The sequence below is a fragment of the Calonectris borealis genome, chromosome 23, assembly GCF_964195595.1.
Source record: "Calonectris borealis chromosome 23, bCalBor7.hap1.2, whole genome shotgun sequence".
Classification (NCBI taxonomy): domain Eukaryota; kingdom Metazoa; phylum Chordata; class Aves; order Procellariiformes; family Procellariidae; genus Calonectris; species Calonectris borealis.
Genome location: NC_134334.1, coordinates 512913 through 533934, shown reverse-complemented (window position 1 = coordinate 533934; position 21022 = coordinate 512913). Strand labels below are relative to the sequence as shown.

Sequence of the window (21022 nt, the reverse complement as noted above, 5' to 3'; positions counted from 1 at the left end):
CGACTGGTCTGGGACGTTTGGGGGATGGAAGGGCATTAAGATAATCTTGGTGACAAGCTGAAGACTTAAGAAAAATGGCTACTTTTCCAATTTGAGAGTTGACCTGTATGGTTTGACTTCCATGGCATGCTGCTCTGCGTCAGCAACTCGTTATCCCCCTTGGTAGGGTGCCCGGCGCTCTCAACACCCAGACAAGCTTTAAATGCTCACCTTGCTGAACGACGAGAAGACACCAGTTACACCAGTTTCCCTTGACTCAGGGCTTTCATGAGCCACCTGTAAAATTTAGATTTTTTTTTTTTTCCCCCCAATAAAAGAAGATGCCGTAGCATTGCCTGACTTTAGTGCTCTTTGTCAGCATGCTATACTTAAAAAATACTCATGTAGGGGAGTAGATACACACTTAAAATCTCTCTGCATTTATTTTCTTTTAGGAATATGTGTAATAAAAGTTCGAGTTAATAGAATGACAGTAATTTCCCCCATCAGGGCCGCCAGGTGAGGGTGGCTGGATGGAGCACGGCAATTACGGCTGCTATTAGGTGGAAGGGTTGATGCACAATGTGCTGTGCATGAGCAGGGACTGTCGGACGTGAACGAAATCTTAATCGTGAAATTCCCATAGATTATTATAGCTGCCTTCATTAACATTTTCACACTTGGCTGGCTAACAAATGAGGAGAAGGGCTTTCTGTACCGCTGGATTTATAATTCTCCGAATCCGCTCTGTACCTCGGTGTGTACCGGAGGTCTGTGCCCTCGCCCTGTGGTGTGCTCATATTTAAGCAGAAGGGATTGTGTGGTTTTTATGGAAGGGAGAGAAAAAAACAGGTGTTTTGTGAGTATTTTTAGTGAAAATCTTTATTGGCAATAAGCTGGTTCTCAATAAAACAAAGGAATGCCATGCAAATAAAATTCCCCTTAATTTATAATTCCTCCAAGAATTTAAGATGTGAAATTTCTATTTTCTAGCTGCATCTTTGAAAAAGTTCAGATTGGGTTTTGATCTGGGTTTTATGGGGTTTTTTAATCTGTTATTGCTTAAACTCTGGGGTTTTTTAGTTGCATGAGGAGGATGCCAGTGTATATCCACTGGGAAGGAGCATAAACTCTTAAACCTTGGAAGTTTTGCTGCTTTAACGGTACCAAAGCTGACACTGCCATGGAAGGTGTTGGCCATGGAATGCCACCACATCATGTTGCAGGTCAAGGACATGCCTCATGTCTCTTCACCAACCTCGCCGTGCCCTGGCTTGCTCCTGCTCACAGTTTTGCTGCTGGAGCATTCCGGCAGCGTGAAAATATGTTTTCATGATGAAGTTGTGGGGCTCTCAAGTGCAGGGCGACGTCGGGGTGGGTGGTCCCCATCCTTGGGTGAAGGATGCTCTCGTAGAGCAGTTCTTCAAGAGGTTTCAAATGGGGGGGAAACCTGCAGCTGGATTGGAATGCCCTCAGAGATGAGTATAGCAACCTGCTCCATATTTATTATGGGCAACAATTTGACTAAGGGAGAATTTAGATTAATAACATTCAGCCCGGAGAAGTAATTTCCTTTGAGAAAACGATTTACATGCACTCTGCCAAAAAGAGCCGTCACCATGCGCTCTCATCGTGTCAGCTCCAATAATGAAGTTGGAAATAACATGGGAGGTTAATAGGTCCTACTTATCTCCTTAGCACCGGAAAGGAAGATTTACAGCGCGGAGCCTTGTTTGCATATTTCTATTGGAAACGGAAAGGTTTTTCCCAGCCGAGATTGATGAGACGTTGCGGTTACAGGGTGTCTGCTCTGCTGCTGCTCATGGCGGAGGCTGTAAACCTCCATCCCAAGGGATGCGCTTGTGCCGGAGGGAGCCGCCTTTCCCTGGCCAGGGACTTGTTTAGATCGTTCCAGCGATAATTATTTTTAACCAGCTATATCTCCTCTAAGCCTGGAAGCTCATACAGAGGTGGCTGCCACGCGGTGATTAAAAGACGGGTTGAAGCCTGGTGGGTTTTCCCCGGGAGCTGCCCGTGGTGCGAACGGGAGAGTCGTCTGGAGATGCGGCGGGAGGAGGCGCCGGCGCGGAGGACGGTGGAGGACGCCTGCCTCGCCTCTCGGGCTGCTGCTTGTGCGACGCCGTCCTCTGGGCATACGCCAGAGTATGTTTTACCCTGCCTTAACCCCCGGGAAAGGAGGTCTGCGTGGTGGTCCGTAGGGCTGGGAGCTGCCAGACTGTGCTGGTGTGTTAGCCAGGACCTGCTCCCTTAATTAGAAATAGTAATGACCTTGTTGTCACTGGCGAGGACGCTGCTGCCTTGGCTTTCGGTGAGGCTGGAAATAGCTGGAGCCGCCCCTGTAATCGCACCTTCCCCCCCTTCGCCTTGCTGACGTATGGATGGCCCCGGCGGGCGCGGGAGGGGGCGATGCGCGGGCGGTGGAGCCCTGTCACTTCAAATTACTCTTATTAAACTCCCGAAGGACTCGTGGCACGTTATGGACTATTGCGGGAGCGATTTCGTTTCAAACAGCAAAGCTATCTGTGAGTTACAGGAGTACAAAAAAGCTCTCAAATTCTTCTGCGTTCCTCCCCTCCCTTAGCATTTTAGAAAATAGCTTTCTAACTGCATTTCTCTCCCAGCAGTTTTATGTTTGGGTCCTCGGCAGGTTGTTGGGCTCTTCTGTACTGGGAGCAAAACAAACTTTTTAAAAAAATAAATAATAGAATCATTCCCTCTCGATAATTTAAGTCACATAGTGCACTGAAGCTTGCTTGAAAGAATAACTCTAAAAGGGGTAGAATTTTTAATAAATGTTCTGTCTAGCACAAACTGTAAAATATTCATTTAAGTCAGTTATTTCACATTACCAAGTAAGTGCAAGAAGAATCAACTTTCTGAACAGCTTAAGGTACAATTCAGTAATAACCTGAGCCGTTTAATGAATGAAATATTTAACACAATTTGCATACATTAAGTGATGAGATACAGAGTATAACAAATGTAGCTCTGAGTCAGAGGGGAAAAACGGGGAGGAACAAACAGGAATTCCTCGGTGTGAACCCGGACAGCTTCCCTTGGCAGCAGCACTGGGACGGGCAGAGAACTGAACTCGGAGGCCGTCGCGTTGGGCAGCCCTCAAAGGCGGAGGATGGACCACGTCTCTGGTGGGTCTCACCGCTTTGCTGCCGTCTGCCCGGGCAGCCCTCCCTGCATCAAAAACCTCCTTGGTGGGCGAGGAGGAGAAACCTCAACGCGTTTGACTTCCCTGGATGGCATTTTTCTACTTCTGTATACTTCTTGTACATCTGCAAATAGCGTAGTCTTTCCTCATCACCTCTTCTTGTGGTGCTCGTCTCCAAGGTGGGGATTAAGGAAATGGCACTTTTTCCTCCCCATTTTTGACTTTCCTATGTGAACCGAGCAAACGGACGCAACACTAAAGACAAGGGTGTGAGCAGACATAGCCAAAGTGTTTTTGGTTAGGCAGCACAGGTCAGGGCGAGCATCGCTTCTACTGCTTTTCCTGTTCTTGAAAACTCACCCAGTCCCACAAAACACAATTTTTTTTTTTTTTTTTTTTTTAATCAAATGGGATTTTAAGTGCACAGGAGAAGCTGGAAGATCTCCACGTACCAGAGACTCCTCTTGGCAGCACGATGCTCAGTGTGGCAGCACGAAAGGGCCTGGGCGCTCCCCTGCTCCACGATCCTCCAGGAGAGCTCCCGCCACAGCTGGGTGCGAACCCGCACGAAGCCCGTCCTCGGGACGGGGCTGCCCGGCTCTCCCTCGGGGCACGCGCGCTCCCGGCCGCCTCCGGCTGCGCCGTCGCTCTGCACCCGGCGCGCTGGGCATTGCCTGCACGTCCAGGAGGCTCTCCGCTGGTCGATGTGGGCTTTGTAGCTGAGCTGCCCTCGGGGATGCTGAGCGTGCACGCTGTGTCCCCGAGAGCGGGCATCCCTGAGCTGGCACTGCTTTGGGATGGTCGCAAGGTAAATCTGAGACAAGGGATTAAGGAATTTTAGTAGTTGAATGATTAATAGTAGTTAGAAGATTGAATCAGTAGGTAGGGGCTTGATACTTTGTGGGATTACTCCCCCGTGCCGCCCAGCGCTGAATAAACATACCTACTTTACAATCTCATAGATTGTGGAGTCCGGTTTCTGCAAGTCAAATCGGGGCCAATTAAGGCAGTGAAAACCCCAGAAAAGGAAAATAAGAGGTAAACCTTGATGCTTTCCCCCATAAAAATAGAGCTTTAACAGGCATTCGGTGACCAGCAATTTGTTCTCAGCAGGTCACTTCAGGAGGAGGTAGTTGCTAATTTACATGTGCCCAGAAATTGCAATTCATAATCAAAACAGTGGCAGGGTTGGATTCTCAATTATGCCCAATTAATATGGGACTTTCAGTTAGTTTTCCCTAACTTAAGTGCACTTTAATTCATTAAACTCTTCTTCTTCTTCTCTGTAAGTGGCCGCCCTTCTGGAAACTATATAGTGAAGTGTCCCAGGGAGAGTGTGTGTGTATATCTATCTACCTACCTACCTATATATATCTCATGGGTGGGGGCAGGGGTGGCTACCCGGTGAGCTCTGGGATGGACCCGAGGACGGCCGGAACGGCATGTGGTGATCCAGGTGCGGCAGCACCGTTGGCTCTATAATCTTTTATTACTTTATCCCACTCCTTTTGCAGCCTGGCTCTTCCCCTTCCTCTCTACCACCCTGGCACGCTGAGCAGAGGTGTCTATCACACTGCATGCTCTGATGATCTCGGATCACCTGGAGGTGATGCCATTAACGCAGACCCTGTATTGAATAATGCATCTTTCTCTTCCAATCCCCATTACTTGACTTCCCCCCCCCACGCTGTTTCTATCATGTTGATCATTCGCCTAGTTTGTTTAGGTCTCTCGGCTGGCTTTCCAGCCTGTCTGATCCTGATTTCTAAATGCCTTTTGTCATATTCACATGCTGCCTTCTCACGGCTCACCTTCCAGGTCGTTGGTAAATATTAAGCAATAAAGGATGTAGGCTGAAGACTAAATGTAAAAGGAGCTAGGCAGGGAATCCCCATCTGGCTGGGAATGCAGAGCTCCTTGATGTCAAAACTGACTCTTAAGAACTTTAAATGCTTAAAGATAGAGAGGAACAGAGTAATTCTGAAACGTATCCCTTTCTTCGTTAAACAAGATTTTTTTTTTTTTAAAGGTATATATTTTTAAATAACTTATGAAATGAGCCCCCCGCTGTAGGCATGAAACACAGACTTGGATGAGTATTTGAGGTCCCCTCTCGGTGGCTGGATTTGGACTACCTTAAAAGAGGGAGGGTTGTTTTCATCCCTGCTGTCGATTTGCCTTGACAGAACGTTAAAGTCAATATTACCCTAAAAACGTTCTGCTTTCATAACAGGCAATTTTGTTTGTGTTGAAAATGCTTTGTTTGATTTCTGGAGCCATTCATTACAGGATCAAGGCTTCAAATTGGAGCCAATTAGGTGTAAGAGTTGCTTTTAAAAAGCTTTTTCCAAACGCCAAGAGCTTGAAGGTTAAAATGCAGTGAACTAAGCATCCAGCTCCTGCGGGGAGCCTCTGCCGGGGCGGCACTGTCGGGTACCACCCAGGGCTGGCATCCCCCTCGCTGGGGCTGCACCCGCGCCGGGAGCTGGTGGCTGCAGTCACGCTGTGTACAGTCGCTCACCCTTTTTCTATATTTAGTAAGAAATGCATCAGCATCCCTTTTCCTCCCTGAATTCCCTCTGGGAATGGAGCTAGTAAATAGCTGTTGCACTAAAAATAACACCTGCTCCAGCCTCTGGCAGCCTCTTTCCCTTCCCTGGCGGAACACGGACCCAAAGGGCTCCCAGCCCCACCCCAGGAGCAGATGTTTGGATTTATGATTATTTTTATTTAAAAAAAAAAAAAAAGCAGAAACCAACCACTTAAAAATGTAAAGACCATGAAACTGCCTGTAATGCTTAACCTTTGGAAAACATTATTAGTGCTCTCAGCTGTCTCCTCTCTATTTAATAAAACACGAGGCAGCCCCGGCACAGCCTGCAGTGATTTTCCAGCCGTTGCTGGCAGCCGAAAGGTGACTCGGGATCACGCTGGCAGCCGTGCCAGGCAGAGCGGCCGGACCGCCCTGGGAGCACCCGTCCCTTGCGCTCTGCCCTAGGCAATACAGGCATCGTCCCTGGTTTTACACCAACCTTCTGGTCGACTCCTTTCTGAGGATAAATGCAAGAAATCCTGGGCAATTTGCTGCCCTGGCACTGCTCAGAATTGTAAATGGCTTTTATCACACAATTAATGCCCTTTTTTCCCTGTCATTTTTTTTCTTGTCCTTTTTTTCTGAAACGTTTTCTTGAAAGTGAGGAATGAGTAGAGTCTCAGAATTCTGAAAATAACTTGCAAAGAATTTATGGTTCCCTGATGCTGCTCTGGCCTTAGGTTGCTTACTTTCTGTTCCAACATATCAAATAATTCCAGGTTGGAGGGCAAGTCTCCAGCAGATGAAAAGCAGCTGGCGACAGCAGGTCCCTCTCAGGGGTCAGATCAGCTGTGATGCCCCAGACTAATGGCCCTGGATTAATAGTCATGGCCGGATACCTACCTAGAGCAGAAATATTTCCACGTTCATGCCCCATGCAGAAGGGAGGATGGTTGCATTGCAGCCATGAGCGTAACGAGTTGCACAAGAGCTGATCCCATCCGTTAATCAGCATTCGTGAGCTGCTTCCAGAAACTTGACCTGTCATTCCCATTTCTGTGAAGAATCCACCGACTTACTGGGGAGATCTGGGAAAAAAAACAAACAAACAAAAACCCCACCAAAAACAACCAACCCAGCAGCACCAGCTGGGAATTGGAAATTGCAGCTGGGTTCCAATATTCATTTTTCATATTTTTTTTTCTTTCTAAACCTCAAGTAACAGTTAAAAGGAGGAGGAAGAACTTAACGAGCCATGAACACTTAAAATGAGGAAAGAGAACCCAGCACTTAGATTTACAACACAAATGGCTTGGGTCTGAACTTTAGCCTGGGAACAAAACTCTACTTTCTAAGGTGTTTTGGTTTTTCTCTTTTCTTTTGCTGTTGCGGTTGCTTCCTGGTGGGGGGGGGCTGCGACCCCGGGGCTCTGCTGCTCGGTCCATAGCTGCTCCATCCTGCCCGGTGGAAGGAAGACGTATTTCTTAATTGGTTGTGTAATGGGAGCATTTATAATGTTTTAGGTAATAATACCAACAATTTCGAAAGGTCTTTTTTATCCCGTTGACACCCTAGGTTTTGTTTGAGGTTTATGTGGATTAATTGGGCGGATGTTTGGGGAAGAGAACAAATACCTGCTGGTATTTGATTTTGCTCGCACAGCTGTGTGATGAAGAGAAATGGCAGCAGAAGACCTTAAAATCCATTATATTGTCTCTGGGAAGATTTGTGAGGGATAGTTGGGTCCTAGAGATAGAATTTCAGAGCCTCATCACTGCAGTTAAATGGAGCGTTTTTGGGTCTGAGCATCGGTGTGATCCAAAGAGGCTTTAATGAACGAACAGGCACCGCATTTTGCATGTCTGAAGGCTGCGCAGCAGGGAGCTCTCGGTTTCTGCTAATAGCTCTGTGGCCTACGAATAATGAGTAATTAATTTGTATTAATACTTGAATAACATTTTTTCTGGCCGCCTCTAATTGTTTACTCCTATATTTGACATTGGTCCTTCCTCCATTTAGATTATCTTATTTTAATGGAGCAGTACAAGATGATGGACTCTGCAACAGATTGGCATCTGGCGATGCAGTGGATGCGCCTCTAGGAAGGACAGCCGACAGCCATTAGTCTCTCATAGGCCCCTGTTCTTTCGGGATCCTGAATACTTAATAAAACACTTGGGAATCGTATCGGCGCACGGCACGGCTTCCTTTCAAATGCTTTTCATAAACTTTCATCGGCCTCGCCATCCTCAGATATGGGGCTGCAAATGCTGTGATGCTCAAGACTTGATCGGTACAATTTTATCTGTTCACAAGTATGAAACATTAAAAATTATTACAGGAATGATAATAATGAGTAGCATTGGTCATTTTTTTAAGATTAAATGTTGTTTGCGCAATGATACAGGGGCACTTGTGTGATATTTACAGAGCATCTTGGAGAGCTGGGAGAGTCTTCCATGTAAACAATGCAAAAGGAATACAACCATTAAATAATCATTTAAGGTAAAGCGACTCCTTTATTTAGCTAGAATTTCAGGAGAAGAGAGATCCTTGCACTTGGGGGGCAGGAGGGGGATATAAGAAGCATGAAAGCAGCAGCGTCCAGGACACCATTTTACACTAATTAAAATATGGGGGACCGAGTTCATCACAGGACTGCGCCGCTTGAGCCGAGAAAGTAAAATGTACCAGTTCCTGCTTTTTCCAGCTTTCCATGCTTTGTGGCTCTCAGTCTGACCAGCATCGTCATTCAAACACAGCTTCTACCATGATTTAATATGTATCTTTTAAGAAGGATTTTAATTCCCTGTTTGAAATAAGAAAACGCTATAAATCGGAGGCAGAATCTTTTAACATTTACAGTTTTAAATGAATTCCTGTTGAGAGTCTCTTAAGCCAGATTTATATCTGATTCTGCATTGAACTGTGTCGTTATGTGGGACTGAAAAACTCTTACAAAATTAGGCATAATGCAGAAACATGCTGAAAAGACAGTTCTGCAGGAATGTGGAACGCTATTATGCTAGAGAATATTGGAGTGAGGAATATGCAGAAAGGGACAATTACCGGGCATACTTTCCCTTTAATGAACCTTGCACAATTCCTTGGTGGAAGGGTTGCTGCTGCCTCCTTGCAGGAAGAGGCAAATTGAGAAAGCCCTGGCATTTTCACCTCATCTGGCGTTTCGGCCTGGCTGCCTCGCTGCGAGGAGCAGGACTTCGTGTCACCCGCAGGGGCAGGAGGACGAGCCGGGCTGGAGGGTGATGCCCGCGGCCAGGGCAGGGCCGGCTGCTCCTCAGGGGGCTGGAAGCAAAGGTCACCCGGCTTTGAGGGGACACGCGTGCTGGCTCGTTAGCGAGCCGTGATCCTAATCCACGGGGAACGTGCGATGGGTTTCTGGTTTGAACTCAGAACGAGAGCTGGGGCCAGCCGGGGCTTGCTCCGGCGCTGGGCGGAGATCTCCTCCCGGGCGGGCGCGCGGGCGGTGTCTGCACAGCGTCCTTGTCGCATCCCCGTAGCTAGCGCCACCGACTGCCGTTTAGGACTATGCGTTTGGCCAGTTAGAAAAGAGTGATTGCAAGTATCAAGCACAGTATCCTGCTCTGACCAGTGCTGTTCTTTTCCTGTCCATGTTTTACTCTTTGAAACTCAAAAGGAGGAAATCTCTGTAGGCTCCCAACCAAACGATCGTAGCAGCAGGTTGCAAATAAACAAAACCCAAAGTTTTCCCCCAAAATGTGTTCCTAAGACCAGCAGTCCAGATTCTTCCAGCTTAAAATCCACCAGCATCCTTCAGCCCCCGTGTTTACCGGGGCTGGAGATGTTGGGCTCAGCCAGTCTTGACTGGAGATACGGAATTGCCTTTCGCAGGAGAGCGTGCCCGTGGCGTTGACGGAAGGCGATGGGAATAGCTCCACGGGTTTTTCTCTCCGGATCTCCTCCGGTGTTGCCATGGGCTCCCTTGGTGAGGGTTCACCTTGAGGCGCTTCCTTGCCTGCAATGAGCTCCTGCTTTCCCTTAAAAAATGGAAAGCGAGTGGGTTTGAACTCTTCCAATTTGGATAGAAAATAAAAAGTTAAACTTGGTGCATTTGCCGATGATGTGGTACTTAAACCTGAATAAAGTAGGAAGAAAAGATTAATAACGCAATACTGCCTAAGTACTACTTCAGCCACTGTTCTTCCAACTGAAATTAACTTGGCTGTTTTATTGAAACAAGCCAAAAGAGCTGAATATTCTCAATTTGTCTTCCTCAATTGAAGAAGACAATAAAAATATGAGGTACTGTCTGGAAGATGTTTAATTCTAAGGCCCACATGCCTTACATGGGGAAGAATTAGAGAGCTGAAGGGGAAAAAAAAAAACCTATATACAGCATTACGGTGCTATATTTTATATAGAGATCCCTTGTGTTTCTCCCTCACGTGTGATGGTTTGGCTGGGCTCGGTGGGAGACTGCCAGAATAAACACAAAGTGGTTCAATGGCAAAGTCATTTGGAGCCTCTTCTCTCCCAAATCTGTATTTTTGCTAAATCCTTTAGGTAAAGAGGGCCCTTTGATTTTGCATTCGGCAGGGCTCAAAGGCTTGCATTGCCCACACAGTTCGGTTAACAGAAGATGATCTGGACTGTCCCGCCTCGATGCACTGAAGCACAGTTGGGGTTTGCCGGTCAGTGGAGGAGAGCTGCAGAAAATTAAATATTCCTTTCTGTTTCTGCAGGAGTCGAGAGCAGGGTAGCATCTCCCCACGATGCGTGCCTGCTCCGGAGCATGGGGACACTTCACCATCTTCAAACTGTTTGACTGTTCAAATTATGTAAAATAATTGAGGTTTTTACTATTACACAGTAATTAATGCATCATAGATACATGTATCTTACAGAATTTGCTTTTTTTATCCCACTGCGTATTTGACTCTTTCAGGCGACAGAAGAGAAGTCCCGTTTGTGGTAGTAAAGCTAACAGCGACAGCAAGACGACAGTTCACGTTTCTTTAAATCACAGGGTTTAGTCCAAGGTCATTTAAGAGAAAGAATAAGAATAATAAAATAATTATGTAATGATCTGTGGGTATTTTCCAGTAACTAAAGATTGGGCTTTATTTAATATCGCTCTGTTTTAACTGACTATCCCTCAGGTTGGGACCCATATGGAAGATAAAACCTATCCTAATCCCATTAGGCACCGGCTGATTCAAGGTCTGACTTTGCTAATACTTGCGACTAACAGTACTTCTGAGCCGAGCGGTTCAGGACAACCATTGCTAAGTGTGTTTGCACAGAATTATGGTCTTGCTATATTATAAAGACCCAGTGCATATTTAAGTTTACTATTTTCCATTGTATCTGGCAGGCGAAATTGCTGAGCAGATCTCGTTTAACTCTGGTGTCTCTTAACCACCGCTGGTTCGCTTGATTGGTTTTTTTCCTTCTCCTTTTCATGTGTTTTGGAGAAAATTATTTCTCGTCTTAATCCAGTTTCTTCATACCAGGTTTGGCCTTAAAAATAAAGCACTTAAGTTGTCCACTTGCTACTTTATAGAAGTTTAAGAGTGACAGGGGTAGCCGCTTTGAGCTCTGGTCATGCTGACCTGGAAGAAATGCCTTGGTTTAACTGAGCTGAGCCTTACCAATCTGTACAGCTCCATCGGTGTTTTCCTTCTAGTAATAAACAATCTCCAGCAACTTCTCAAATTAAAATTCTAATGAAAAGTATAGCAGACTGGGCTGAAGTCTTGTGTGTGCTGGAAAAAGATCTGTGAATGTGGTCTAAATGGGATCATGTAAAATAATCATTAAATATCATCCAAAAGCATCTGCATTTGCTGGGATGCAGGAAAGCGATTGTTAAGAGTGCACCTTTATCTGGATAGATCAAGGTCTCTGTTTCCATGAAATCTCCCTGGAAGTGTTTAGGCATAGGTGTAAAACCTGTTGTGGCTCGGTCTTGGATGATGTTGGCTGCACATCTGACTTTTTCTTCCTTTTTTTCCCTTGTGCACCCCTGTCTCTCTCCGTAAGTTTTCTTTGGGAGTGTGTCCAAGCCTGTTTGAAGCTGGTTTTTCTGTTGTGCTGAGGCTGCCGTTGGTTTCGCTCTTTCGCTGCTTTAACTTTAGGAGTTAAACCAAGCTGCTGAAGTGTTAGAAGTCGAGGGGCAGCCCGCTCAGCGGCGCCCTGGGCGCATGCTGCCCTGGCATTACTGTAAAACGCCTTCACAGTCAGATGACTTGATCAGCTATCGGAGCTCAGGATTCCTAAATGGCATCCTATAATGTCTAATTAAAGTTGCAGTTTGAAGACATCGTGTACGTTAATTGAAAACTGTAAGAGTAATCTATTCCATTTTTTTCTGTTAAATTAATAGTGTGGACCTTTAGCAGATGGTTAGCAAGACGCTGTTATTAATGAAAACATCCCACCGCCTGCAATCCAGCCGCTTGTCGCTGTGCACAACGCGGAGAAACAAGGCGAACATCTCCCCAACCAAATGCGCTTTCCACTCAGTGGCTTTATTCTCCTGCGGTGCCAGTTAGCGGTCCCAGGGCTGCCATTGCGCCTCTTTTGCAAGATTTAAACTCTGCAGAGGTGTTTTCTGTCGGGCGAGGCTGGGTGAAGGAGCTGGCAGCAGCCAGCAGGCTGCAGGTCATCTTCTGCTCCCTGGCAAAGCAAGGGAAAGCAAGAAACACTTTGGGCCCCCAAAATTGTGTTTTTTCATCCATTAGGGTAAAAGACCAAGTGGTCTGGCTTAAGCTATTTAATGATATTTTCACAGGTATAAATAAGTGCCTCCGCTGTGTGCGAGCACGCACTGCGTTAACAGGAGTGTGCTCTGCCCCTTCATCCCCGTATCCTCGTGGGTGAACGTCACTGGGTCGTGTTTGCCGGTCCCAGGTTTTGGTAACGAGTCTTTTGTACCGCCCTTTATACTTCCTCTCTCCCTCTCCCCTCTCCTGTTGCTTTGCCACTTCCCAGGGGGACAAGCAGCAGCAGCAGCAGAGACTGGGGAAAGCTGGAATATTTATCACTCTCCTACGCAGAGGCTCTAAAACGGCTTCTGCAAAATAAATCTCCTTTAAGACCCTTCTGGAGCGGGGTTTGGCTTATTGCTCCAGGAATAAAGAAAAGCCTTTTCTTCCCCAGGCGACTTGCTGGGACCCCCAGCGGTGATGGCTCGGGAAGCCACCGCGTTCTGGCAAGTTGTTTTTTTCTGTCTGCCAGAAAGCAGGCACTTAAAAAACAGCTGTTTGCTGGGGGAGCTGTGGTGGTGGAGCAGAGGGCGAAGCAGCGCATCCTTGCGTAGGTGCCATCAGGCAGCTGATGGAGAAGGGCATCCCCAGGGCGAGAGCATCGCTCCGGGATGGAGGATGCTCGGAGGGAGGAGCGTCAGGGATGCAGGGATCCACGTTTCCCAACAGCGCCTCGTCTTTGCGGAGGAGGAATTTGCATCGGCTCCAAGGAGATGAAGTTTGAGTCCCGACGAGGCAGGGCCCTCGTTACAATGCGGATCTCTCTCCCCCAAGGGTGCTGAGGAAACGGGGACTGATGCCGGTTTTGCATGCGGGGGACAGAGGCGTAGCGGAGGTTTTGTGCTTGGCAGCCCCTGGTACCGCCTCCCCTCCCAGGGCAGGGAGCCCCTCGGCGCAGCGGTGACTGTAAATGATTCAATTAGTTAGCTGCAGATATTGATAATAAAACCCGGCTTTCATCTAATTAGGTAGAACGTTAGTTGGTATACCCTTACTCAATTAGAAAAATACATTTTAAATGAAGTTTTAATTTTTGTCTTTAGTTCCACTGCGATGGAAGAGGCAGTGTAGTAACTGGAAAGCTTGCTTTCAGGTACCTCACATCGGGCACCAAACGAGGTAACGCTGCGCCACCCGACTTCTCCCCCCGGCATTTTTGGGGGCAGTTAGAGCGAATCCTGCCAAAGCGTGGCTACTGCTGTGAGGCTGGGCGGGGTTTTGGAAGAAAATTCATGGCACGCTTTGGAAAACCAAAGCCACGCAAGTCCAGCCTGACAGCCTACTCTGGCTTGTCTTGGCAAAATGCAACACTAGGAAATCTCTGTCCCGTCGGCCTCCAGCTTGTATCGCTAGTGCAGGTTGTCAGTAAAACCATAGTAATATTTGGGTTTATTCCCATTCTCAGCTTCAGAGTGCGCAGACCAACATTTTTGCTTTAGAAAGCTGCAGATAGGTAACGCTTCAAGACCAAAAAAAAAAAGCACTACCTGCAAAAGGAAATAAAACCTTCTGGCTTAAAAGTTTTTTGTTGTTGACAGGTATTTGTCAACCCAATGGCAGCCTGACTGGTGTTTCTCTGCTGGTTACTCAAAAGCTTTGCTTTTCTCTTGCTTCTGATTTCTCCCCAGCTCATCGAGCGACATCCCTTTTGATGCTGCGTTGCTATTTTAGACCAAACAACTGGACGAATGAAATGGTATTGCAATTTTTGTTCCAGTGATGCTAAACAAGGTAGTGAGAACTTGCTCCATGTGGCTTTCAGATCAGTTTGTACTTGTGATATTCAGGATATTAATGGCTTCGAGAGTGGGGCTGGCTAGAAAATGAAAACGGCTTGATCCCAGCTGAGAAGATGCTACATAATCAACATGAATTTGTATTTTCATTTCAGAGTGGAAGGATGATAAGGAAGCGATGGGCTGGAATTTGTCTTTATAGCAGCGAGGACGTGGAGATTTCCTAAGAGAATAAACGTGCTTGCTTAAGAGATCGCAACTTTATTAGCTCTGTGGTACAAATCCAGAGATGTGTACAAACTCTCCTGCTTTCTCTTAAAACATGCATATATTTCAGGCTTATTAATTTGGATGCGTATAATTCATACAGAGTAATAGCTTGAAATTCAGCCTTTTTTTTTTAAAAAAAAAACTAATGGTTTATTACTTTGAGAGAAGATAGGTGGCCTAAGCTACCTGGCACAGGAATCCTGTTTGGGTTCCAATTTCTCTTTCTCTTTTCAGAGGTCAGGTGGGAATTGCTGATACCCTTGCAATGATGCAGAGATGACCTGGAGCGGGATCGAGCCGGGAGAGAGTTCCTGCTCCAATCCATGGCTTTAGACAGCCCCGTGGTACCGTCCCTGGGACAATAATCCCAATTAGCTTGTGCTAAGGAGTGCCTGCGCTCGGGGCTTTGGGTCAGGAGCCGTACGGGATTATTGCCTGCCGGCTCTGTCAAGTGATGCCTCTGCGCTTGCAGCCCTGCTGTCTCTGGAGCTCGTGTGAAGCCAAGCTGATGCGAGCGTTAGCTCACCCCAGAGCACGCTGCGCTGCTTGGGGCGCTCCCGCGGCGCGCTCGCGGGGCGCTGCCTGCTCTCCCCACGCCTTCGCTGTGGGGTGGGGTGCTCCGTCCAACAGCATCGGCGGGAGGTGCGACTACAGCTGCATCCTCAACGCATACGTCCCATGCAATAACATTTCCTTGGTCCCCTCTGATGCTCAGATTCAGAGACCGACTTCTGCTAGGCAGGGGTATTCGTTGCAAATTTCAGAGCTTTTTGTAACTTTTTCTTCCAAACAATGCGTGTGTTCCACTGCACGTCCTTCAGCTCAGAGCAGAACAGAGTCCGCAGCTTTCCTGCGCGTGTGATGGGTAATGGGTCTCTCCGACACCGCCGGTGTGTTGGATCCCTGCCCATCGGTCCATTCCCTGCTCAGTGATGATCTCCTCTTTAGTTCCTGTAGATAAGGAGAAGCACGCTTTACAGAAGCTGCTGTGTAGCACGCAACAACGAGTGCTCTGCAGCGAGCTGCTCCCGGCTGCTCCTTGTCCCATGCTGCCAGGCTGCAGCGCGGCAGCTCGTCCTCTCCGCAGCAGCTGGGACACTGGAGGTGAGATCAGGTCGCCTGCTCTGCTGCAGCTCCAGGTGGTTATGTGCCATCGTTAAATATTGAAGCTGCCAAGAAGCTGCAGTCACGTAGTGTTGGGTGGGAAGCGTGGTGCTGGCTCTCCTGCCACCGCCGCCCCTCGGCCCCGAGTTGTGACGTCTGCTCACATCTCGGCTCACGCGATGCTCCACAGTGCAGCTCCAGCACAGGGCTGCTGGGGCGAAGCTGGAGGAAGAGAGGTGGGAAAGGCTGGGGCGGCAGTCATCTAGAGATGCTATAGCCCACGTGCGTCCTGTCTAATGTCGTTAGCTTGGCTTTACAGCTGATGGCTCTTTGATGCATTTGAACTAATAAGCTTAATAAATGGGGAATGCAAAACAAAAATAAACGTTCATTTATATAAAATGCTTTCAGCCCAAGCAACAAAGTATAAATTAAACCACCGAATTATATGAACAAGTTTAGGATAAAACATAACTCGTGTGATTTTAATGTTGAATTATCTAATTGCTTTATGGGGTGCTTCCATTAGCTGATCAAATTAGTTTTTTCTTCACCAGTGTCTTATAAGCTGTGAACGTAGGGCTCAGTCCTGCAGGCTCTTGCTTAGGTGGGAAAGCCACGCTGTGAGCGTTGCTGTGAAAACGGCAGGCATGGTCAGAAACAGATCTGGATCTGTACAACTTCCAGTATTTCGACCTTCCTCAGCAATGGTCGCTCAGTTTCTTGCTGACGTTGTTTCCAAAGCTGGGCTTAGAAGGGGTGCGGGGCCGGGTGGGACATCCTGGCCAAGGGGCTGCTGCGCTTGGTGTGCGGTACCCGCGCCCACAGAGATGCTCTTGGGTGGCCTTGGGGTCCACCCAGTGCCACTTACCCTGAGCGGTGCCTCGGGGGGACTTGCCAGCGGCAATGAGTCGGGCGTTTACGGCAAGCGTGCATGTCCTTTTATTTCCTTCACTCGCTTTATAATTAAACAGTATAGCTGAGGACAGAGAGCTGGGTTTCAAAGCCTGGCTCTGTCTCGTCTGACCTTGCTGGTGCCACGCTGCCTTTTGTTTGTAATCTCGGGCAAGATGCAATGGAAAAAGGGTTTGATAGGAGACAAAAGCAAACAATAGCCTTGCTGCAAAGATACGATGAATGGGATGTAATTGACTTTTTTGGTGAAGACATTGATTTGACCCTGTAAGACACACAAAGTGAATCATTAGGGGAACTAATGCACATTAAAATGCAGGGGGCTTTTTTATCAGAGGGCTTTTATTGTGCCTATAGTTTTGTTTTTAATTATTTAATGACTTTGTGTCTTCTAGTGATAAATTCCGCCTTTTTTCAAAAGGAAAAGCAGTGTTGGTGTGACAAAGGGGTACACGCCCCAAGCAGCTGATGAGCATCAGTTCTTCGTTAGCAGCCCTGCTTGTGCCCCAAAGCGCAGACAGGCACACGCTTTAAAAAAGCATCTCTTGCAAACTGTTGATAAAACGTCAGTGTTAGTCTGACCACTTTCTTCTGGGCCTTTCAGATTTATTTTTCCAATCTGCGTAGAGCAAAAACTCTGTAGGAATTAATTTATTGCAAGAAGCTGTATGGGATGTGATGTTTGGGAGGAAAATTTCCAGAGTTGGGCTGCTTGGGGCGGGTTTGACCCTGGGTCTTCGGAGTGCCGACTGCTCCCAGCTGCAGCTCCTTCTGCGCTGCCTGCGGCTTCAAGACTTCTTAGAAACCTCATCCTTGTATTTTGCATCTCACAGGTGGTGCTTTCCTCACCATGCCAACTGATTTGAAAAAAATAGCTATTTTATGACTTGAGTTGCTTGGGCTCGCCCTTAGCTTGGTTTGGGCTTTGCTTGGAGGAGCCGCTTGGCTGCGGATTTGCGTGTGCGTGCTGCCTGCGTCGTCTCTTCCATGAAAAGCGTCTCCTTTCGCTCCTGCCTCCAACCTCAGAGCATCCACCATGTGGTACCCGTCTGTTTGCTGCCAGCCCTGGATTCTGCAGTTTGCTGGCACTTTCCTGGGCGATGGACACAAGTCGTATAGTTACAGAAAGCAGAACATTTGAAGAACAGGACTTCAAGGGGGTTTGCTGCTGACAGCAGAGAAGCCTCCCCCAGCACATCCTCCCCACCCTGGTCCCGTGCATTCCATCCCTGGGACAGGCTTTCTCCATCCAGGCTGCGGACGCTGACCCGAGGCGTCTCGCTGCTGAGCTCCTCTGCCTCTTGTGCCGGTGCACGCAGCTCTCCTATCTGTTTCCCTTAGAAAACCAGCATTTTGCTGTGCAGCACCAGTTTAGCGTTCACTCAGGATGTGTCTTTTGCTGGAAACTCGCCTTTTTGCCTGGCTTTGTGTGTGCATGTGAGGGTTCGCATCACTGAGTCATCTGTTTCTCGCAGTTCTGCTCCAGTTTGAGGTGGCAGACGAGGGATTATTCTCCCAGAGTCTTGGTGCTTATATGGTGACAGAAGTTGGCACAGAGGTGTCAAACCGTAAACCGGCATTTCTGCTCGCTTCTCCCCTGCGCGGCGGGGGGTTGTGTGGCTGGGATGGCGTTCAGCCCCTGTGGCAGGAGCTCTCCTGACACCAAACCTTGTTCGGGCTTTGCGTGCCCGGTTTCGGCTCCCCCTGCACCAGCGGCCACGCGAACCGGATCGAGGAGCTGACAGCGCGGTAGCTCGCAACGCTGAGCGCGCCGGCCCCTCCTCGCTGGTGATGCCGAGACGTCCCGGTGAAGGGTGTGGTGCTCTGGGCACGGGCAGGGCGAGCAGATGACGCAGGAGGGTTTTTGGGTTTTCTTCGGGCTTTTTGCCCCATTTGCATGCCAGTCCTTGTAATTCTGAGTACTCGGGGCACGGAAGGCAGCGTGGAGGATTCGCTGTCTCTCTGCTGTACGTGTTAATTTATAGTGCTGCTGTGAGCTAGATTGTCCTTGTTATCCAAGGTGTTTCCTCTGGAGGAGGGAAATCGGGCTGTAATATATCATTAAACAGAAAGCCTGGGGGAGCTCCTATCCTGGTTGATGTGGATCCTTCTTTTATCCTTTTAGAAGAATTGAATTACACGTTTTGAGTTGTCTGAAGATCCAGCTTGGAGTCTGGTTGGAGCTGTGGCTTTCTGTACTACCGCAGCAGGGTAGGAGCTCCCCGGACATCTCGGTAACACGGGCGCGTGTTTCGGGGGGTCGCCCGCCTGCCTGCGGCATCCATCTGCAGCTTATTCTTTGGTCTGCCCAAATTTGCTGAGCAGGCCCAGGCCAGCAGCGTGGAAACAAATGTTCTGCCTCCAAGCAGGAGCGTCTCGTTGCTGCAGCTCCTCCCGTCGGTGACGGTTCTGGGATGAAGATTTCCAGCGTGCAGGGTGTAGGCTGGCTGGAAGGAAGAAAGTAAACAAGCCTTGGGTAAGACTGACGTTCGTTTACCTGAAATACTTTGGTTTTCTGTGCTACAGCAGTATGTTTATTCAGCCACGAAAGTTAAAAATTGCTTTATTCTCCTTACGGCAAGTTGATTTTTAGTAAGAATAGGCAAAAGCCCGTGCTAATCTGAAACCCCCAAACCTGCCTATTTTTGCAGGATTTTGAGGGTGAATCAGCCAGATCCGCCTCTGCATTGAAGGGATTTGTTTCCGTAAATGCCAGCTCATACAAACCATCCGCCACGAGTGTCCAGGGGACTCGGGTGTTAGAGAGGATGTATAGAGAGCTCCCTCTTCGGTATCCGCTGGTGCTTGTTCCTTGGTATCTCCAAAGCTCGTCTCGCTGTAAGGTGCGAGGTGATGCAGATTTGTAACGTAGCGAGTCGAGGACATAACGTGGGATGGGTTGGGAATAAAGCTCTCCAGACCGCAGCACATTTGGTGGAAATAGTATACTGCCTTTTAAAAAAAAAAGCAGAGATCTTGTTTCATATTTTCTGAAGCATTTTAGTTGCAGAGTATTTTATGATTTTTTTATATATATATGCATAAAATCAGTGGTTCACTCCTACAACTCACACCCTGCGTCAAAGCTGTTAATGCTGTTTCGGTGGCTCTTGTGGGGAGCGATGGACGATGCCTCTTTGTAGTCCAATGGACTCCTGGGGCCAGACCTTTTTGGCTTGCATTGTCCAAATTTTAGCACTTGCATCTGATTCAACTGCGGCTCCTGTAAAAGTGCAAGGTTTGGCGTGTTCTCTGAGAAGGTCGCGACTGTAGATGCTGTGCCAGTGACCGGCGTCTCAGTGGAGGGCTGCACTGGGTTATTTTGATATTGAATTTTACGTGGCAATTAGCCAGAAATTAAAAAGAGGCGTTTTTGGAGCTTCGTGTCACTGCTCCTCCTCCTGGCTCACATAGAAGCGGTACGGCTCCCATCGTCTGCTGCTACGGTAATCATTTAAAAATGCAGAGTCGGGCTTGGGAAACGAGGGGTGCGGCGGTGGATTCTGGGAGAATTTATTTGCAGTGTAAACATGTTGGTTAGGAGTCATTAATATGACATTCACACAACTCTAATAAAGCACATAACACGGAGATCTGGCACCGCTGCAATACCCGGAGGACATTAAGTATGAGTCTTAAAACCAAGAGTATTGGAAACAAGATATTTTTACGTCTCGTTTGGGAGTAATATAATTGCATTTTGTGGCTCTAGCAGATGCTTGGGCCAGCTGGTTGGAGAGCATTGTGGATTTTTTTAGCTTTGGTACTATACAGCTACAACCCTTATATAGAACTATCTCTCTTTTTTTTTTTTTTTTTTTTTAATAAAAAAAAAGAAATCATCTCCTGGTCGAAAGACCCATTTCTTGCGTGTGCATTACCTTCGTGATGGCGCAGCCTGTAGACACTTCTGTTGCAGTAGCTCTGGAGATTAAACTGCACCTGATTTTGGGGTCTAATTTGAGGCAATTGAACATTGAAGGCAGCTTCATTGACCTTTCTGCATGGCTTTTGCTATTGCAAGTCTCTCTGAGAGGGAGACTCCGGACCCGGCTGGGAGGCAATTTCTGGAAGAGAAGCATCAAAAAACTACATATTTCTGAGTATATCTTCATGTGGGAGGAAAAAAAGCTTGTTTGCAGCAGCCTGTGCACTGCAGCCCCAGAGGCCCTTGGCCATCTCTAGGTGTTGGGACATTGCTGATGTGGTGACAGCAGCCGTCGTGGTTAGGGACGGTCACTGGTCCTGCATCTCCTCCGGTGCGGATCGCCCCGGTCTCTCCCAGGGCTGCCGACGACACTCAGCCTGTCTGTGGTGTGGCCGCCTCACAACCGCTCTGGGTTTATACCAGGGAAATTGATGGGCGACCATCCCACGTTCGTCAGGCGTATGCACAAGCACTGTCGTGAATTATCTCGCCGGTGCCGATAATTTCCTGCAAACAAATCGGTTCTGATCTGGAAGTAATCGCCCGTATCATTCCTGCAAGTGGGAGCGATGACTTATGTTGATGTCACCCGCTGGCTTTTTATGGCAACGATTAATAATTCAG

At 47.8% G+C, this 21022-nt stretch overlaps 1 protein-coding gene across 1 annotated transcript in view; it reads left to right on the top strand.

Annotated features, from left to right (window-relative positions):
* The window catches only part of CAMTA1 (calmodulin binding transcription activator 1), a 327820-nt gene that overhangs the window by 61100 nt on the left and 245698 nt on the right, over window positions 1–21022 (top strand). The gene's annotated exons all lie outside the window — the stretch shown is intronic.